General features: G+C 37.4%; 1 long non-coding RNA gene across 8 annotated transcripts in view; it reads left to right on the forward strand.

Moving 5' to 3' along the window:
• Nucleotides 1-18,893, forward strand: part of LOC125466334 (uncharacterized) — an 86,528-nt gene that overhangs the window by 21,104 nt on the left and 46,531 nt on the right. For 2 of the 8 annotated variants that reach the window (XR_007250435.2, XR_009442843.1), the window contains exons 4-6: nt 2,663-2,766; nt 4,666-4,756; nt 10,613-10,694. This is a non-coding gene — a long non-coding RNA (uncharacterized LOC125466334). The other 6 variants (XR_007250431.2, XR_009442841.1, XR_009442840.1 and 3 more) reach the window with 6 other exon arrangements.

Genomic DNA, 18,893 nt, shown 5'->3' on the forward strand with positions numbered 1-18,893 from the left:
CATAATCAGATCATGATCTGATTGGGTGTGCTTTTTTTTTGATGTGAAGCCTCCCTCAGACTGGACATTATATGAAGTGTGACATGAAGTGCGTTCACATGAAGTGTGAAGTTAAGTTTCAAATCTTTTTAACTGGTAAACTGGGAATCTTCTCAAATGGTCATATGTATCCTTTGAATTGCTTTGAGAACTTGGAACCATTCTAAACCTAAACTTATTAACTTTCCCACTTTCCACAATTCTTAAAATAGATCCCCTTAAATTATTTGGGATCTACAAAACTGGCAAACTTTTTTTTTCTTTGGGTCAGCACAGCTCTAATAACACCAAGAACAGAAGTTGTATTCAGTCAAACAAATATTCTCATAGAGTCATTGAGGTCCACAACACAGAAAGGGCCTTTTGGCCAAAGAAATTAGGAAGTCAGCAGAAGTTGCAGAGACCATGGACAGACAAGGGATTTGAATGACAACAATTTAATCATAGTGATTTAGTAAATATCAATATTTAGCTTGAAATTCAATTTTTAAAAGAACTGGTAATTTTTAAACCCAGGATTTTGGACTAGATGCTATACCTTGGGAAGGATATGAAGGCATTAGAGAGATGACAGAGAAGACTTATGAGAATAATTCTAAAGAATTTCATTTTTTTTGATAGATTGGAGAAGGTGAAACTATTCATACGGGAGAAAAGCAACATAAAAGGAAGTTTAATTTGCATATTTAAAATAATAAGTGGTCTATTCTACATATGTGGGGCTAAGGGTTTCCTTTGATGCAGACCTGGAAAGAGAGGACAGCAATTTAAAATGTCTTTAAAATTCATCAATAGTTGTTACTAGCTATGCCAACAATTTTTGATTGTCTCTATTTGGCCTGTAGAAAGTGGTGAGCTGCCTTCCCGAACTACTGCAGTCTAGAGGAAGAGCAGGCGAGTACAGTATTGTTAGAAAGAGGTAGTAGGATTTTGATCCAACTATAGAGACTGACTGGTGATATAGTTTCACATCTGGTCGCTGTGTGGCTTGGAGGGCAATTTGCAGATGGTGGTGTTTCCATGCATCTGATGTCCTTGTCCTTCTGGTTGTAGGGGCCATCAGTTTTGAAAGTTGATGGAGCCTTGGTGAATTGGTGCATTGCATCTTGTTGATGTTGCACACTGCTATCACTGACTGCTGCTGGTGGGGGAATGAATATTAAATGCATTGAATGGGATGCCAATCAAGTGAGCTTTTTTTTGCTAAATAGTGTTGAATTTCCTGAATGTTATCGCAGATGCACTCATCGAGACAAATGGGGATTAACCCATCACAATCCAGGCTTCTGCCTTGTAGATGGTGGTGAGGTTTGGCAAAAGACACAGAGACATTAGCAAAACACTTCTTAATGCTATGACTGATTAGAACCTGGAATGTACTTCTTGGAGTACGGCTATGGCAGATTTCTCAAGGCCTCCAAAAAATAATTGGTTAATAACCTCACAGACAAGGATTGCAGGATTACACGGAAAAGGTGGGAAAGTGAAATGAATTGAGATGCTCTTGCAGAGAACCAGCACAGACAGAATGTGCTGAATTACCTTCTTCTGATTATAAAAAAAATTTTAGTGGCATTTTTGATTAAAATGGGAAAATCAGGATTTTAAAGATAAGTCTTTTGAAGGATTGCTACACATTATTAAAAGCAAGTTATTTGACCCTCATTGTAAGTGCTGTTTACATAGCTGCTGGTTCAAACAGTAGAGCCTAGCGACAGACCAGCTGATACCAAGGACTGAGTATCTGTGAAGATTTGGGTGGCAACAAATAGCTGAGTTGCTTCTGAATAAGCATCCAATCATCAATGAAAAAGGCCTCCTGTCTGCCAACATCTGTGTGACTGGCTCCCAGCTAGGTGGACAGCTTGTGAATATGAATGTTCTGGGCTGAAACCACCAGACCTTCGGAAGGGAAGGAACTTTTTCTGTTCTGCAGGACAAAAAATCTTAAGCCTGATGATAGCCAGTTAATTTTCCCTCACTAGTTGTAGTTGGATATAACTTTTAATTCATTAGTCAGAGACCTTTATAAGTGTGAAGCAGCCACCCTGAGTTTCATGCAAAAAAAGTGAATGTATCGGTAGAAGGAAAATTGGGAATTAGCATTTTGATCAGCAAAATGATCATCTCAGCAAACACTGTGGACAGAAATCACTAAATTATCTTTCCAGTCTTTCTCTCCCCCCAGGACATACATGTTTATTTTTGTGCATCTGTATGGTTAAGTAGAGGGGTGAGTTTATAAGGGAGTTAGAGTTTTAACCAGTACACTTACATGTTGATAGTTCATAATTTATTATCTGCAGTTAGAATCTACTTATTTGCAATAAAATATAATTGTTGTTTAAGTAAAGAAACCGGGTCCATGTTTTCTGTCAACCTAGATCTATAAAAGCATTTAAACTGGGGGATTCTTCTTGATTTAAAACTTTTTTTGATGAGTCTGTGAATAACAATGCTCAGTTTGCAGAGCACTACCCCAATGAAGCATGTCATGATCTGTAACTAACCTCTGATTCTATGACATTATCAATCAAAACTGGAAATTTATATAGAAGAAGTTTTCTCACTGTCTGAAGAAGTCATAGTCAACTTAAGAAGTTTACTGTTTCTCTCTCTACAGATGCTGCCTGGCAAGGTTTTAAAGAATTTCTGATTTGATGGCAGCTTTCCAGCAGTATTTTACTTTGACGGTTTTGGAGTGAGGCATATATACATGTACAATTGGTAAGTAGTAAATGAATTAAAAAAGAAATTGAGATTCCATTTATGATCAATTTTGACAAGTACATAATTTTGTGAATTGAAAGGCAGCAACAAATACTAAAAAAAGTTTATATAGTTTTTAAGACACAACCTACTACCGAATAACAACAAATGAGATAGATGGCTTGGCAAGTATTTCCTTTGGATTCTCTTCTGCCATCACACCAGTGATTAGGGTTTCATTATAAACATTACAAAACCCTTTCATGCATGTAAGAAGGCATCACTTCGTGTTTCTTTAAGGATGCTTAGTTAAGTTTATTTCAGCATTAACCTAATATTTAGAGTCTTCATCAATTGTGTTTATTTCATAAATAAATTGATGAGTTCTAATTTTTATTCTGCTGCATTATGCTATTTAAGGAAAAAGGGAATCAATGTAACTATTATAATACATAAAAACATATTTTCAAACAAACTAATACAAATTAACTGTATTGCAAATAAACACAGTAATGACTTTCCCAAGGAAGCACAATCAAATTTGTTTTTGTGTTCCACACCTTCAGTTATTTGCTAATCTTCTGCTCTTGATAAATCTTGTCAGTTCTCTTCTGTCTATCACTAGTGTTGATTATTCCAAAGTTTCTCTCTAAGTGTATAATAGCCTTCCGGAACCTTTGGGAAGAAACAGCAATTGAAAGAATACTCTTATCTGTCCGAGATTACCTTTGCTTGACACACTATTAAGCATTCCAAATTTCTGCACTCCTCTCCAAAAATCATAAATTAGACAAACTACTTTTTCCCATTTTTAAAAAAAATTATAGGTACTGGTAATGGATGTATTAGCAACAGTTTTAAGGTTCACTTGTCCACTTGTCTTGTTTTGAAAAAATGTGTACAAAAGAATTTCTATGATAGATCCTCAAGACCACAAATCTGTAACAGAGATTTCTTTGCTGATAAAAATATAACACAACCAAATCAAGTTACTTAATTATTTCATAACATGCCCATCAAGAATGAAAATGGCAGTGGAAGTGTTTCAGTTCAGTTGTGGTATAGGGAAGCTATAGTTGAAGGGAGCAAACTTTAGGGTTCTTTCCTCAACACTATATCCTAGAAATTTACATCTGTTCTACTTATTTGATAACAATCCAAAGTGAAAGAAAATGACAAGTCATGATAGGCACATTCACCATAGTTATGCAAACAAACTGGACTGTGTTATTGAAATTCCTGAATGAAGCATTTTTATATTTTGAAAGCACATTCTTGTTGCTTTTTCTAAACATTGCCGTTTTGTTTTACATATATTTGTTCATTGGACTTCATATCTCATTTAAAAAATAGCATTAATATTATGAGTGAATGGTATAGTTGATAGTTGACAACTTTCATGTCAAAATACAATCCACTTTGCATCACAAAGAACATTAAATAGCATAGCAAAAACTAAAGTTATTAAGAGAATGAACAGCTTACAATTTCTCTCGTAATATTTTAACACAAAAGAGCAATATTTCTGTTGGGATAATAGACATTTTTCACTGAAATTGATCAAGTTGAACAAACCTTGGCTTTTAAAACAAAAATAACCACCAGGTATAAAACATTTTAAATTGTCCAGTCATTATTTTATTGAAAATTATATTGGTATTTATCAAAATAGAGATGGCAGAATATATTTACATCACGTGAAAAGATGAATGGTGCTAGATTCATAATCACAAATCCTCTCTGGGGGGTGCAATCAGCGATTTTGACATTTTTATCCACTGTAGGATTTCTCAAGTATTGTGCACTGACGAATTCCTCAAGAGTTACTTATTCTGTGGCTTTCCATGGTGCTAACTGTTTTCTGAATGTTTTTACTTCGTATAACCAAATACTATTTTGTCTGCATTCCCTGAACAGATCAACCCATTTAATGAACACATGACCTTGAATAGAACTGAGCTTCCTAATCCTTCGCTGACCTCCGGAGGACCGGTGTGGCATAAATCAGGTAATCTAACACGGTAGAGCAGGGAATTACAATCCCATGAAGCCAAATACGTTCCTGGGTCCTCCTGTCCACCACACAAAAAAAATTGAATCAAACAGGTTGTTTAGGACATACAGAGACAAATCAACCTGTGTGAAAACAAAAATCTGCAGGTTGTCCATTACTCCACACTAAATTAGAAAGTCTGTTTTGCAATAATAATTAATAAAGACAAATTTTCAAAAAATGCATTCCTCAACTGAAAATTTCTCACTTCCATCGGCACAAATATTTCTAAAACCAGTAAGCTTAAGTAGTTAGGTTTTATAGAACTTCTAATCATCATCCAAGAAGTTCGGGGGCATTAAGAAGAGAGACATTGCATACTGAATACTGTTAGTTAAGAAAATACATCATTGAATTTATCCAACTCCTCTCAAGACTTAGGATTCCCCAAAGAACTTCACAGCTCATCAAATACTTTTCGCGTTTAGTCACTTCTCCGGTGCAGTCAAATGCAACAGCCAACTTGTTAGGTGCAAGTTTCCGCAAACAGCGATGAAATCAACACCACGCTATTCGATTTTAGTGACATTACTTGAGTAACAAACACCAGCCAGTACACCAGGGAGAGCCACCTAATTTTCTTAAGGGGATTTTGTTTATTTCTTGGCGGTCAGACGGAGTCCCAGTTCAATGACACCTCTCTCAGTATTACAATGGAGGATCAGCTGAGAGGAAAGATTACATTTGTGGAGTAGGGATTGAACCCCAAATCCCTGCACTCCAAAACCAATGAGGGTGCTACTACTAAAACATGGGTGATAGATTGTGTTATATTGTTAAATACATCATACATAAAAGAGCAGTGACAAATTTAGGTAAATAACCGTATCTAGATATTGTCATCCGTTTTTGCAATAGGAAAGCACATATATTAAGGAACAGAACACAGTTGACCATTTACCAGACTTTTGCATAAAGCAAAAATAAGAACACTTTCTTTCACCATTCCTTATATTGAAATGGTAACTGTTTTCTGAACAAAGACACTGAAGTGAAAGAAAAAGCGACTTATTTTTATTACCAAGCCTTCAAGAAAGAAAATCAGGTCAGCAATGTTCAAAAGGTCTAAAATTTTAGCCCAACAATCCTGCAAAAATCTTAAAGGAGTCTGCAGCAGAAATTTCTTTAATTGACGTGGAAAATGGTAGTAGGTGGACGGGGCGTGCCATGAGAAAATAACTGTGTTAGCCTGCTTGATTAACTATGCCTAGCTACCTTGTGCAACAATGCAGAGACTTAGAGTTTATATTCTGATGGAAGTTAGTATATTTTCAATATCCTTGGATATGAAGTACTCTAACTCTTTTGATCTCGGTGGAAGGACTGGAAAGGCATTTCCTGAAATATGTAATCCATGTTTCTGTCCTTTTTTCCAGGTGCAATAAACTCATTGTTTTGCTGTGTGAAGGATTCTAATGACAGCGCAAAAATATTAAAGTTCCAAATGCAGTAAAACATTTGTGGAAAGCACTCAATTGTAAAGCTATATTTAAACCATCATGAACAAATAGGTCATTGTTAGCAATTTCCACTCATGCCAATCTATCAATTAATCTACTGGCACTTTCTGTTCCATCCTGTTAAAGTGTACATTTGCTTTTAATAATAAATTACTCTGCATACCTTATATTTTCAAAATCAAATATTCTGATTGATCTATTTAATTTGTTACCTTGAATAAATTATAGAAAGAGAAACCTGAAAAGCATATTGAAAATATATATCAATTTGGTGTATTTATGGTCACAATTATTTGTATCACATACCAAAAGCTAACTTCTTAAGGACCACTGTGCATCTTTAAATTGAAATGCAAACTTCAGTATTAATTGAATTGGGACTGGGGATTAAAAAGGCAGTAGTCCTGTACTAGATTTTACAGCATATAGTGACTTTTTAAGTATATCTTCACATTTTTTTTCCATTTGGGGAACAGTAAGGAGGTGGCAGAAGGATTCCAAAGTTGATTATCTGCCCATTAAACCACATTGTGAATACTCCTTCCATGGCCAATAAGTCCTGGCAGGAACTTGAACTTGAAGCTTCCAGCCTAGAGATAGGAGCACTACAACGGCACCACAAGTCCTGCACCATTCCACAAACCATAAATTGCCACTGGTATGTTCCTGACTTTTCTGTTGATGGGACAGCGTTCTGAAAATGGTTGACATTTTTCGGATGAAATAAAAAATCTGACTATTGTAAGAGAGAAAAATTGACAGCTTCAAATTAAAAGAGCAGATGAAATATGAGTCCTTAATTCCAATTCTCCAATTTTAAAGTGATAATGGGAACTGCAGATGCTGGAGAATCCAAGATAACAAAGTGTGAAGCTGGATGAACACAGCAGGCCAAGCAGCATCTCAGGAGCACAAAAGCCGACGTTTCGGGCCCAGACCGTTCATCAGAGAGCCTCTGATGAAGGGTCTGGGCCCGAAACGTCAGTTTTGTGCTCCTGAGATGCTGCTTGGCCTGCTGTGTTCATCCAGCTCCACACTTTGTTATCTTCGATTTTAAACACTGCTTCGAAGACCAAAAGAAGAAAGTCTTTTGATGAGCTTAGGTGTATATTGCCACATTCATGGAGTTCTATTTCACTCCAGTGACCTTCGTATATGGTTGAAATCAATGAAATAAGCAAATATTGCCTCTACTATAGCTAAGCATTTCATGTTGCAAGGGTGTATTCTTGTGTAAGTAATTTAAGCATAAAAGTCTTCTCATGTCTTATGAGAAAGTTTGGGGTCTTTCACATCCTTCATGGTGGACCTTTGGCCTCATGTCAGTAAAGAAATTGAGTTTTTTGATAGCAATATTGAGACTGGCTCTCAACGTTTAGTTGAAACATGAGTCATTGTGATACTATTATTGTCTATCAAGCAAGTGATGGAGAGGGTTGACCATATGTGGCTTTATCGGATGTAGTAGCTTGTGGGAGTAGGGAGGAAAGATGGCCCATTTAGGTGGTGGGCTGGAGTGAGGAGTTAAGGGAATTAATAGTTAGAGTATTCGTTTGACAGCAGTCTTTCAATGTTGGTTTGGGAAGAAATGTTTGTTCCACATTCAGTTAGAAATATTGATATTTCTTCGAATATCACTAATTACAGCTTGACAAGCTTTCAGTGGTCAAGTTTTAGGTATGCCTGTTATTCTGCCTGGCAGGTGTTGGGTGCTTCAGGATGAATCAATTTTACAAGGAGGTTCTCAAAATTGTTAGGCCCTTATTTACAAATGAAGCTGATGCCTGTTCAAGTACAAGCATCAGTTTGTGATTTTTTTTTTGCCTTTCACAAAATGGCTAATAGAGAACTTCCTAGTCACAATCAATCCACTTGAATTTCCTGCTGCCAGAGAGCCAGGAAATCATTTAGAACGTGAACAAAAAAAAGGGCTGTCTGGCCACATTTCTCATCCAATGAATCTTGATCTAATTGGGTGTTGCAATTGTTATTTTTTTCAAAAATACTGTGTTTGTCAGCAGGATACTCTTCAGCATTTAGCCAGCAAATAATTCTTTTTCTTGCTGCAATGTGCAAATGTTGTCTGAAAATTTAATTAAACTGATTTTGGCCTGATATGGGTTTGCTTTTTAACAATAACAATGAAGAGACGTTGGTTATTCAATGAAGCTAGTACTTATAATCCCAGACAGAGTTTGCATATTTGTCCATCCCACACACACACATAAATAAAGACGACATAAATTCCTTCCAGAAATAAGGTTATAGAAACCAGTTTTAATTTAATATTAATAAGCAATGCATCTTGTGTGCATTCACATAAAAAGCATATGTACCCAAAGGACAGAATAAGCTGTTTCCAAACACTAGTTAGCAGAAACGAGTTTAAATTTGTCAAATTTTGGCCCAGATAAACCTTCAATGGAAAGACATCAAATGTAAAAACATTATAATTTGCAGCATGGGTCGATTACACTTCTATGTATTCTTTGCATAATTGTCTAGTTATTCTGTTAACAGCACCAATTAGGAGAAGATTTAAAACTAGATTGATTTTCAGTCAATGGAAAATTTTGCATATCAGATATTCACTTAGCAAGAGTATTGCAGTCAACTGAACTTAAACCATACTGTTACATTAGAATTTCTTCCACATGTAATAATATATTCAGAGCTTCATGATTACTGTACATTATTATTCATGGCATTTAAATCAAAACATTGCTTGGCCCATAACCAACTAAATCACTGAAACAAGCATTAAGCAAAATCTGACATAGTGCATTACATTTGAAATTTTGGCTGAGCCTCTTTACTCCTGGTTCAGTGGCTCGCTGTTTGTTCATTATTGTATACATACTTGAACAAGTGCCAGAAACAATTTCTGCAACAATGTCTTCCAGTCAATATATACCTGACAATCATTTCTATGTAGTAAATCTGTTGCCCTGAAATAATGCTAGGGATACCCGCATATAAGTGTTTAAATTCTCTACCTGCAATTCCTTCCTCCACTGTTTTGTCATAGGGGTTAGGTGATTTATTTAAAATAGGCTAAACCTCTACTATAAGGGTGGAAAAATTTCTGTTACAAGAATCAAATATCCATGCTGCATGAAACTGGTTTTTAAAAAGCCTATGAAAATCATTCCCTCTACCTTTCAAATAAATGAAATGTTTGCTAATTCGGTGAGTAAATGTATACACTGAAGTAGATTGTTCAGTATTTGTGGTCAGCATTCAAGTTAATGTAGAGTTCAAGTTGAAGAAATGGATCTCTTCTTAAATTGAGAACAAAATGATTGCTCTTCATTGGAAAATATGAACTTGATTTCTTTATCTGTTATTTCAAGTGACAGAATGGTGAAGTGCTGCACTGAACAATTCATGGTCCTTTGTGCAAATCCCTTTTGTACCAAAACATTAACATTGCGCAAATGCACACTATATTGAGAAAATAACTCTTCAAAGTGTTTGAAGGAATAGAGCCCCTGAGTTTATAAGATATGTCCCGGCAAGTTGTTCTGTTCTAAATTGTATAATATACTAAAGAGATTTAACTACCACATTCTTAGGTTAAGAAGATGTGTGCAGTTGATATAAGTTCAGTAATATTGCCAAAAAGTTGAGCACAGACCAAAAAAAAATCAGTGACCAATTTTATTGGTATTATCTCAGAAAAATTCCTGAAAATGGAGTACAAGAACTGTGCACTACTGCAGTGATTATAGTTCAGAAGTAGTTAATTGGTTGTAAAGTGTTTTGGAATATCTGGGTTGATCAACAGTGCTATATAAATGCAAGACCTTTCTTTCTGCAATTGACATTTAAGTACAAAAGAATCCGGGCCATACCACAACTATGTCAAACTTCTCCTTTAGTTTTATTGGCACAAAAGTTACCCAGAAAAGCTGGGAAGCTATTCAAATCCAAATAACTAGAACTGTATCTGACCATTAATCCCACAGTGAAATAATGGTTTGGCTCAGTTTGGGGAGAAGCAATAAAAACTCAGCTCATATCATTTCTTACATCTTCATAAAAATGAGATCACTTGCAAGATCTACAGCTGCAACCATTAAAGTTTCCATTGATTTCATCTTGCTTACAGATGACATTTTATATGATTCCATCTTGCACATGATAAAATGTGACCAAATGTTGCTGATGGCATCTTCAAAAATCAAAACAAAAGGTGAAGGAACTGATGCCTTTTGTATAAAGCATTTCTTTCACTTTATTTTAAACGATAAAACGGTCCTCGTTATTTCTTAAAGTTGAACTTTTTCTTCATGCTCTAATTGCATACTACATGAGAATTCACTTTCTCTTCCATTTTTAATGCATTCAGAGGAATGTATATTTTCTGTGAAGATTTATACATTACAACTGGTGTACATCTGTGGAGTCAGTTCAAACACAACTGCAAAAAGGTTGGTGAATTACTTGTTAATCAACTAATTGACATGAAAACATTATCAATAAAATGTTTTGGCAGTGGATCATCCAATCATGGAAAGCCAACATGTAAACACCCACAGAAATTTTTCAAATAGTTTACATCATTGACTAGAACCTACTAAATCTCCTAGGTGGCAGGAAGAAAAGGCAACCGTTTTTTTTGGGTTGAAGTGAATTCCATTAAAGACACACAACCAGAAAATAGGCGAAGCATTAGCAACGAGTTAAGCATCTCTGATACTTGTGGGAAGGCAAGAAAACAGGTGGGGAGTGTTACTGCACAAGGTTAAGTCCAGAAATCCAGAGGAATTAAAGGTCCTGTTTAGTGTTAAGGTCTTATGATCATTTTAAATGCAATATAATTTAATTTAGTTTCCAATTTAATTCAATCAATCAAATTGATAGGCTGGCGAATTTCCAGACAGAAAAGCTAATGGTAGGAGACCTCATTTCCTTCAGATAAAAACAGGCTTGAAAAATTCCTTCTGTTCAGGTAGTCTGCCAAATACAAAATCTGACAGGTTGAACCTTGCCAAGTTCATAATGAGTGATTCTACATGCTGACATTAATTGGGAGTATAAATGGGAAAATGTGAATGAAATGGAATTCTTCCAATTGGGAAAGGGTGTGGCTGAGGGGGTCATGTGGTTGTGTCATAGCCCAGCAATTGTTCCTACCTAATTTGTTCTGCCTGTGAATTCTCAGTCAATCATACCTTATGTGCTAAAGATTGTGTATAATATATATAAACACATACACATGCACACGCGTGCACGCACGCTCCATCATCCCAAAATTCATGACTATGTAACATCAGCTCTTTTAAATGAAATACCACAAGTCAACGAGATGGAAGGAATACTTCAAGATTGATTGTTTTTGACCATCATCCACCATACTTAGATAGTAACAAAGTGTAGAGCTGGATGAACACAGCAGGCCAAGCAGCGTTTTAGGAGCAGAAAAGCTGACCTTTCGGGCATAGACCCTTCATCAGAAATGGGGGAGGGGGAAGATGGTTCTGAAATAAATAGGGAGACAGGGGGAGGCGGATCAAAGATACATAGAAGAGAATATAGGTGGAGAGGAGACAGACAAGTTAAAGTGGCGGGGATGGAGCCTATGCTCGGTTCACAATAAACAACTGCACCTCCCAGTCACAAACAATTTCAACTCGCCCTCCCATTCTGCAGACGACATGTCCATCCTGGGCCTACTGCAGTACCACAATGATGCCACCCGAAGGTTGTAGGAATAGCAATTCATATTCCGCTTGGGAACCCTGCAGCCCAATGGTATCAATGTGGATTTCACAAGCTTCAAAATCTCCCCTCCCCCTACTGCATCCCAAAACCAGCCCAGCTCGCCCTGCCTCCCTAACCTGTTCTTCCTCTCACCTATCCCCTCCTCCCACCTCAAGCTGCACTCCTTCTACTACCCTCATCCTGCCCCTTGACCTGTCTGTCCTCCCTGGACTGACCTATCCCCTCCCCACCTCCCCACCTACACTCACCTCTACTGGCTCCATCCCTGCCTCTTTAACTTGTCTGTCTCCTCTCTACCTATCTTCTCCTCTATCCATCTTTGATCCACCTCCCCCTCTCTCCCTATTTATTTCAGAAACTTCTCCCTCTCCCCCATTTCTGATGAATGGCCTAGGCCTGAAACATCAGCGTTTCCGCTCCTAAGATGCTGCTTGGCCTGTAGTGTTCATTCAGCTCTACACTTTGTTGTCTCGGATTCTCCAGCATCTGCAGTTCCTATTATCTCTGATACTTAGATAGTAGCTCAGAGATTTATGCTTTGGAAAGTATTAATAGATTAATGTGAGACACAAAAGGGAAAATAGCGGACTTAGAGGCTCAATCAGAAGGGAATGTTGACAAATAGAAATCTAGAATGTTCATTTGCTGAAGTGAATTTCTATCTAATTCTGATCTCATGTTGATATATTGGATTATTATTCTGAAAAGGTTACTATTGGAGAATGCATGAATCTCCACCCTAACTGATCTTGGCTTCCATTTCTGAATGGGCAAACATGGAGCCTGGTTTGAGATGCTGATGGAGACAGACGCGTCAGCATTATCTCTTGATAATCTTAGTTATGCCTAACTAGCCATTGTTACTTGTATCAATTGCTATTATGCAATATTCCATGTTGTTAGGACAAATACCTCTTCTCATTAAGATTCATCTATGCTTTATCTTCTACCACTGTGAACCAGATAGCGCAAGTACAGAAAAGAAGATTGGTGCCAGTACCTTACCATAACTATTAGATAGTGGTTAGTTCCACAACACATAAAGTATGATCACCAATATGCAACTTCGTTGCTTGAATACCAGACAATAAAAATAGTGAAAAAATCTTTTGGACCAAGGAGAAAAGAAAATGTCAGAAGAAGGGTGAATTTATAACTTTAAATACTTAATGGCTGTAAGAATACTCAAAGAGTCAACACTGCAAAAGTTTGAACAGACAAGCAAACAGCAGAACTTATGGGTGAGACAACAAGGCAGAAACAACACTGCAGGCTAAAACATTCACTTCAGACCTGGTCACAAGAGCAGGACAGTGTGATCTTGTGAGAGCTTAAAAAATTAGTTGCACTTGGTAGTTAAAGAGTTCTGGAGTAAAATGATCTGTTGGTGCATTCTTGATTTGGGGTTTAGCTGGGAAGTAACCATTTTGGATCTCTGTGAATAAAGTTAAAAGTCCCTCTTAAGCATGGGAATGAAACAATAATGGTGCAAAAGATCTAGGTGGGAAAAATTGAAGTCAAGAAAACAGGGTTACTATTCATAATGAGTGTTATTGATACAGCAAGCGCAGAGTGTGAGGCATTGCCACAGTAACGAAGTTAAGGACCATGGTTTTATTTTATCCTGAAGCCATAACATTGGAATTGTCATGGGGAATACCTAAAGCGACAAAAGGGCAACTTAAATGATAAAGAAGGCGAAGTCTAACAGAACACAATAATTAGAATATTTCAAAAACATACCAAGAATGGGATATTAATAATTCAAAGAAGTATTTCAATGTGAGGATAATTTACTTTGCAACTATAAAACTTCTTTGAAATGTTATGGAAGCATCATGTTTTAGGCTGTTAAGAAAAAAGAAAAATATTCACTTTGCCTGTAAAAATGTAGGAAACATTTATTATGGATGCAGAAATCCGGAAAACTACCATTTTACCCATATAAGACAGGAAGCCATCTTTTTGATTGTAAGAGGTGAGCAGCCACACAGTAAGCAGCACAGAATTACCTCATGAGATAACAAGGCGTAGAGCTAGATGAACACAGCAGGTCAAGCAGCAGCAGATGAGCAGGAAAGCTGACATTTCAGGACTGGATGCTTCTTCAGAAACCTCGACCCAAAACATCAGCTTTCCTGCTCCTCTGATGCTGCTTGGACGGCTTTGTTCATCCAGCTCTGCACCTTGTTATTTCAGATTCTCCAGCATTGGCAGTTCCTACTTTCTCTGTAACAGAATTACCTCATTGTTATCTTACCGTCTTTGAAGCTTGTATAGAAGAAAATGCTACAGTTTTGCCTTAATATAGAATTCATTTTTTTTGATGAAAGTTATGTAGCAATGATAAAATACAGAATCCAAACAAGAAAAATGACACAGTATTGCTATCTTGCAGTTTCAAATCTTGTAAAATGAAAGAAAAAGTGTGACTGCATTGCTACTAAAGCAACAAAGAAAGAGATTACAGAAACATCGATCTCCTAAGGATTAACTGCTATGAGGCCCGAATACAGCAACTTTTTGATATTGTAGAAGTTAAAACAACTTTACAGGAAGAAGAAGAAAATAAAATCTCATTAAGAAGACAAAGCAAATAAAATAATGCTACCACAGAGATTAAGTGCCAGAGATGGGCCACATGGAACACAGGACTGGACAACCTCGAGAAAACTATGCTTCAGATATAGAATTGCTTCAAATTAAATATCAAATCTTAATTTGAACAAGTAAGTATAATACAGTGTTCAATACGACCTACAGCTACTTTATACATTACCAACATAGTCATAGAGATGTACAGCTTGGAAACAGACCCTCTGATCCAACTTGCCCATGCTGACCAGATATTCGATATTAATCTGTTCCTGTTTGCTAACATTTGGCCCAATGACTTCCCATTCATATACCTATCGAGATGCCTTTTAAATGTTGTAATTGTACCCATCTCGACCACTTACTTTGGCAGTTCATTTCATACATGCATCACCCCCTGCATGAAAAAGTTGTCCTTGAATCCCCTTTTAAATCTCTTCACTCTCACATTAAAGCTATAACCTGTAATTTTATACTCCCCTACCCAGGGGAAAAGCCCTTGACTATTCACCCCATCCATGCCCCTCATGGCTTTATAACCTTCTGTGAGGTTATTTCTCCAATGATCCAGGGACAATAGCTCCAGTCTATTCAGATTCTCCCTATAGCTCAAAGCCTTTAACATCGGCAACGTCCTTGCACATCTTTTCTGCACCCTTTCAAATTGCTCAATATCTTTTCTATAGTAGGGAGGCCAGGATCAAACAGAGTATTCCAAAAGTGGCCAAATCAAGGTCCTATACAGCCACAATAAGACCTCTCAACTCCTATGTTCAATGCCCTGACCAGTAAAGGCAAGTGTACCAAACACCTTCACTACCCTGCCTATGTTCAATGCCACTTTCAAGGAAATATGAACCTGCAATCCAAGGTCTCTTCATTCAGCAACATTTCCCAGGACCTTACCATTAAATGTAAGTCCCACACTGGTGTTCCCTACCAAAATTCAGTATTTCACATTTATTCACATTAAACGCCATCTGTCTCTCCTCTGTCCATTGGCCCAGCTGATCAAGATCCCATTGTACTCTCAGGCAGCCTTCTTCTCTGTCAATTGTACCTCGAATTTCAGTGTCATCTGTGAACTTACTAACAATACCTGTTATATTCTCATCCAAATGATTTATGTCGATGACAAAAAACGGTGTACCAATCCTTGTGGCACACCGCTTGTCACAGGCCCACAGCAGGAAAGCAACCCGGCACCACCACCCTCTCACTCCCACCTTTGAGCCAATTTTGTACCCAAATGGCTAATTCTCCCTGTATTCCATGTAGGCTAACTTGCTAACCAGCCTACAATGCAGAAATTTGTTGAACTGCGTTCTGAAGATAACAGATCATGCCCACTATCTCTAATCTGAGAACAAATAAAATTCTTAAAAAAAGCCAAAATTTAACAGAAGAGTTCCTCATCCAGTGGAATCCATAAACAATTTCATTTATCACCTCTACAGATTAATGGAAAACTGTGACTATGAAATTTTGCAATCAGAATTCAAAGATAGACTTGGTCTTGGAATTATTGAAGAGTCATTGCCAGATCTATTACATGCCAAAGAAAATTTGATGTTGGAGAAATCCACTCAAATTATGCTGGAAGCAAAAATCAGGAAGATTCACAGCGCAAATCCTGAATGGAAAAAAGACAGCCTTACCACAGTACAGCAAAATAATCCATTTACTTAATAAGGTACAAACATTCTAAAGCTAAATGTGACAAGGCAACAGAGGTTTAGGCCAAACAACAGATGCAAAGAGTTAGTGTCAGTGCCGTTCAACAAAACAAAAAGCCTCATAAACACAAGCAGTGCTCATCTACGACAAATTGATGTTGCATCTATAAAGCTATGGGACACTTTCAGAAGATATGTTGAAGAAGGACATAATTTCAACAGTTAAAAAGCCAAATGCTTACTCATCCAAAGTTGTAAATGTAATAGAAACATTACTATTTATGAAGACACTGAAAGCATTCCTAAGATAAATGATTAATTCAATCGACTTAAGTTTGACTAAACTTGTTTATTTCAATGGAACACTTATTAATTTTAAGCATTATCTGGGGAAAGTGTAACTGCCTTACAAGCTTGAGTACTGTAGTTAAAGATACAAAAGTAATAGCCTACAGAAATGAAACTATAGTTTCCAGAAAGCATTACTCTCAAGACTAAAGGTATGCTCAAAGAAAATTGGCAAGACAAACAGGTGAGAGATTTAAGAATTTACGCATCATCTACAACTGACATTTCACAGTTTTGTGCTGAATGCCTGTTGAGTGGAGGTGGTGAGGTGAGAACTCTGTGACAGTCGGTCAGTAACTCTGAGAGGAACTGGCAAGGTAATGACACAGTGACAGGCAGTCAGTATTATTGAGAGGAACAGGCAAGGTGAGGACACTGAGACAGGCAGTCAGTTTTATTGAGAGGAACAGGCAAGGTGAGGACACCGAGACAGGCAATCAGGATCAGCAAGAGGAGGGGGAAAGGTGAAGAACCTGTTTCAGACAATCAGTATTACTGAGAAGGACAGGAAAGTGACAATCCTGTGACAGGCAGTCAACTTCACTGAAACAATCAGATGAGGTGAGGATCCTTGCTGAGAAGCAGAAAGGCCAGCGGCGGACCTGCATGAGACACAAAATCACAAAAACTATGTTCCTTACCACTATTCAGTGTCAATATTCAGGGCAACGTTCCTGGGCTGGGAGGGGAACCTGAAATGAAAGGGGAAGGATCAATTGTCATGGTTCTTGCATGTACCTCATATGTAGCACTAGGAAACAGGTTCTGCTGAGCAGCTCTGGGCTAAGTTAAAATGCAGATCCAAAAAAGGAACTAGTCTGGATTACTGTCTGAGCAACATCAAGTTGGGGATAGGGTAAATAATTTAGAGCGGTAAGTGTGTAGCTCAAAAATTGTTGAGGGTGAAATGGATTCCATAGCCTTTACATTAACTTTATTTGAACGATGCTGGGACCAGTGACCTGGTGACTTGTATAAGTTTGATATGGATTTGAACCAGTTAGGGTGGGATTGAGCCTCTCTGATGAAGGGTCTAGGCCCGAAACGTCAGCTTTTGTGCTCCTGAGATGCTGCTTGGCCTGCTGTGTTCATCCAGCTCCACACTTTGTCATCTTATTTAGGGTGGGATTGAAGGTCAACTGAGTTGAAGCTTAAAAAAAATCAAAAAGAAATAAGAGAGCAGAAGTGCCACTATCTCCCCTTTTTAATCGACTGTATGCCATGCGTAAAAGATGCACACACAGGTCTCCAAGAGTTCTTGAAAAGAAAAGAGAACTGTATTTAAAGTACTTAACCCAATTTGAGTGAAGTTCACTTGAAGTTCACACTCACACAAACAGATTATAGAATGGAAGATAGATTAAGGAATTTCAAGTCCTGTAAAGTTATAGGCATTTATGGATCTTGAGAGTTGGTGACTTGCCTGGCATCAGACTGAACTCAGTGCTCTTTCTGGTTTTGACATTGACATAGTGAGAATGTTAATGTTTGATTTATCTCTCCTTCCAGTAACAGCAGCTGCTAGGTTGGCTCATTACTCTCTTTGCTTACAGCTTATAGATAATCAACTTAGTAGAAAGGACAGGTTCCAAGTGTATAAAACTGGGTAAAGAATGAGAGAGAGATAGAGAGAAAGTGTGTGAGAACTTGATGGTTCTGTATTGATTTTCTTTTGTTCTGGTCTACAGACAATTCAACTGTTTAAGCACCCAAATGGATTTCTACTTGACCCTCACTCACTGGCTGCACAGGGACATAAATATAGTCATCATTAGATTCCACTTGCCTGATTTACATGACTGAATTATATCTTGGTTCATTCCTTTTATTGCTTCGGTCCCATTATCCAGATTATAACACTGATTTTTTTGTTCATGGGACAGGAGATGATTGCAGTCTTTTCCTCTATTTCAATAACTGGGAATGTAGAAGAGACAGTGACACAAATATTCACACATCTTTGACTATGATTTCAAGAGTCCGAAATGTGGTTTTAGTCTTTAAATAAAAGTCTAATAGTAATTCCCCATCACTAAATTAAAGAGAGGTTAATTTTTTGTATAAAAACGATTTTGCAAACTTGCCAAACAAGGCTTACATTTGGAAGCTAATTGCTGCAGGCATTTCTAAGCAACAATATCTTGTTAGGCTTTGAGAAACATGTCAGATGGAGGCTAACCTTTCCACCCTCTATGGTGGCTCAGTGGTTAGCACTGCTACCTCACACTACCAGGGTCCCAGGTTTGATTCTCCCTTGGGCAACTGTCTGTATGGGGTTTCTATGTT

The sequence above is a fragment of the Stegostoma tigrinum genome, chromosome 31 (assembly GCF_030684315.1).
Source record: "Stegostoma tigrinum isolate sSteTig4 chromosome 31, sSteTig4.hap1, whole genome shotgun sequence".
In the NCBI taxonomy this organism is placed as follows: domain Eukaryota; kingdom Metazoa; phylum Chordata; class Chondrichthyes; order Orectolobiformes; family Stegostomatidae; genus Stegostoma; species Stegostoma tigrinum.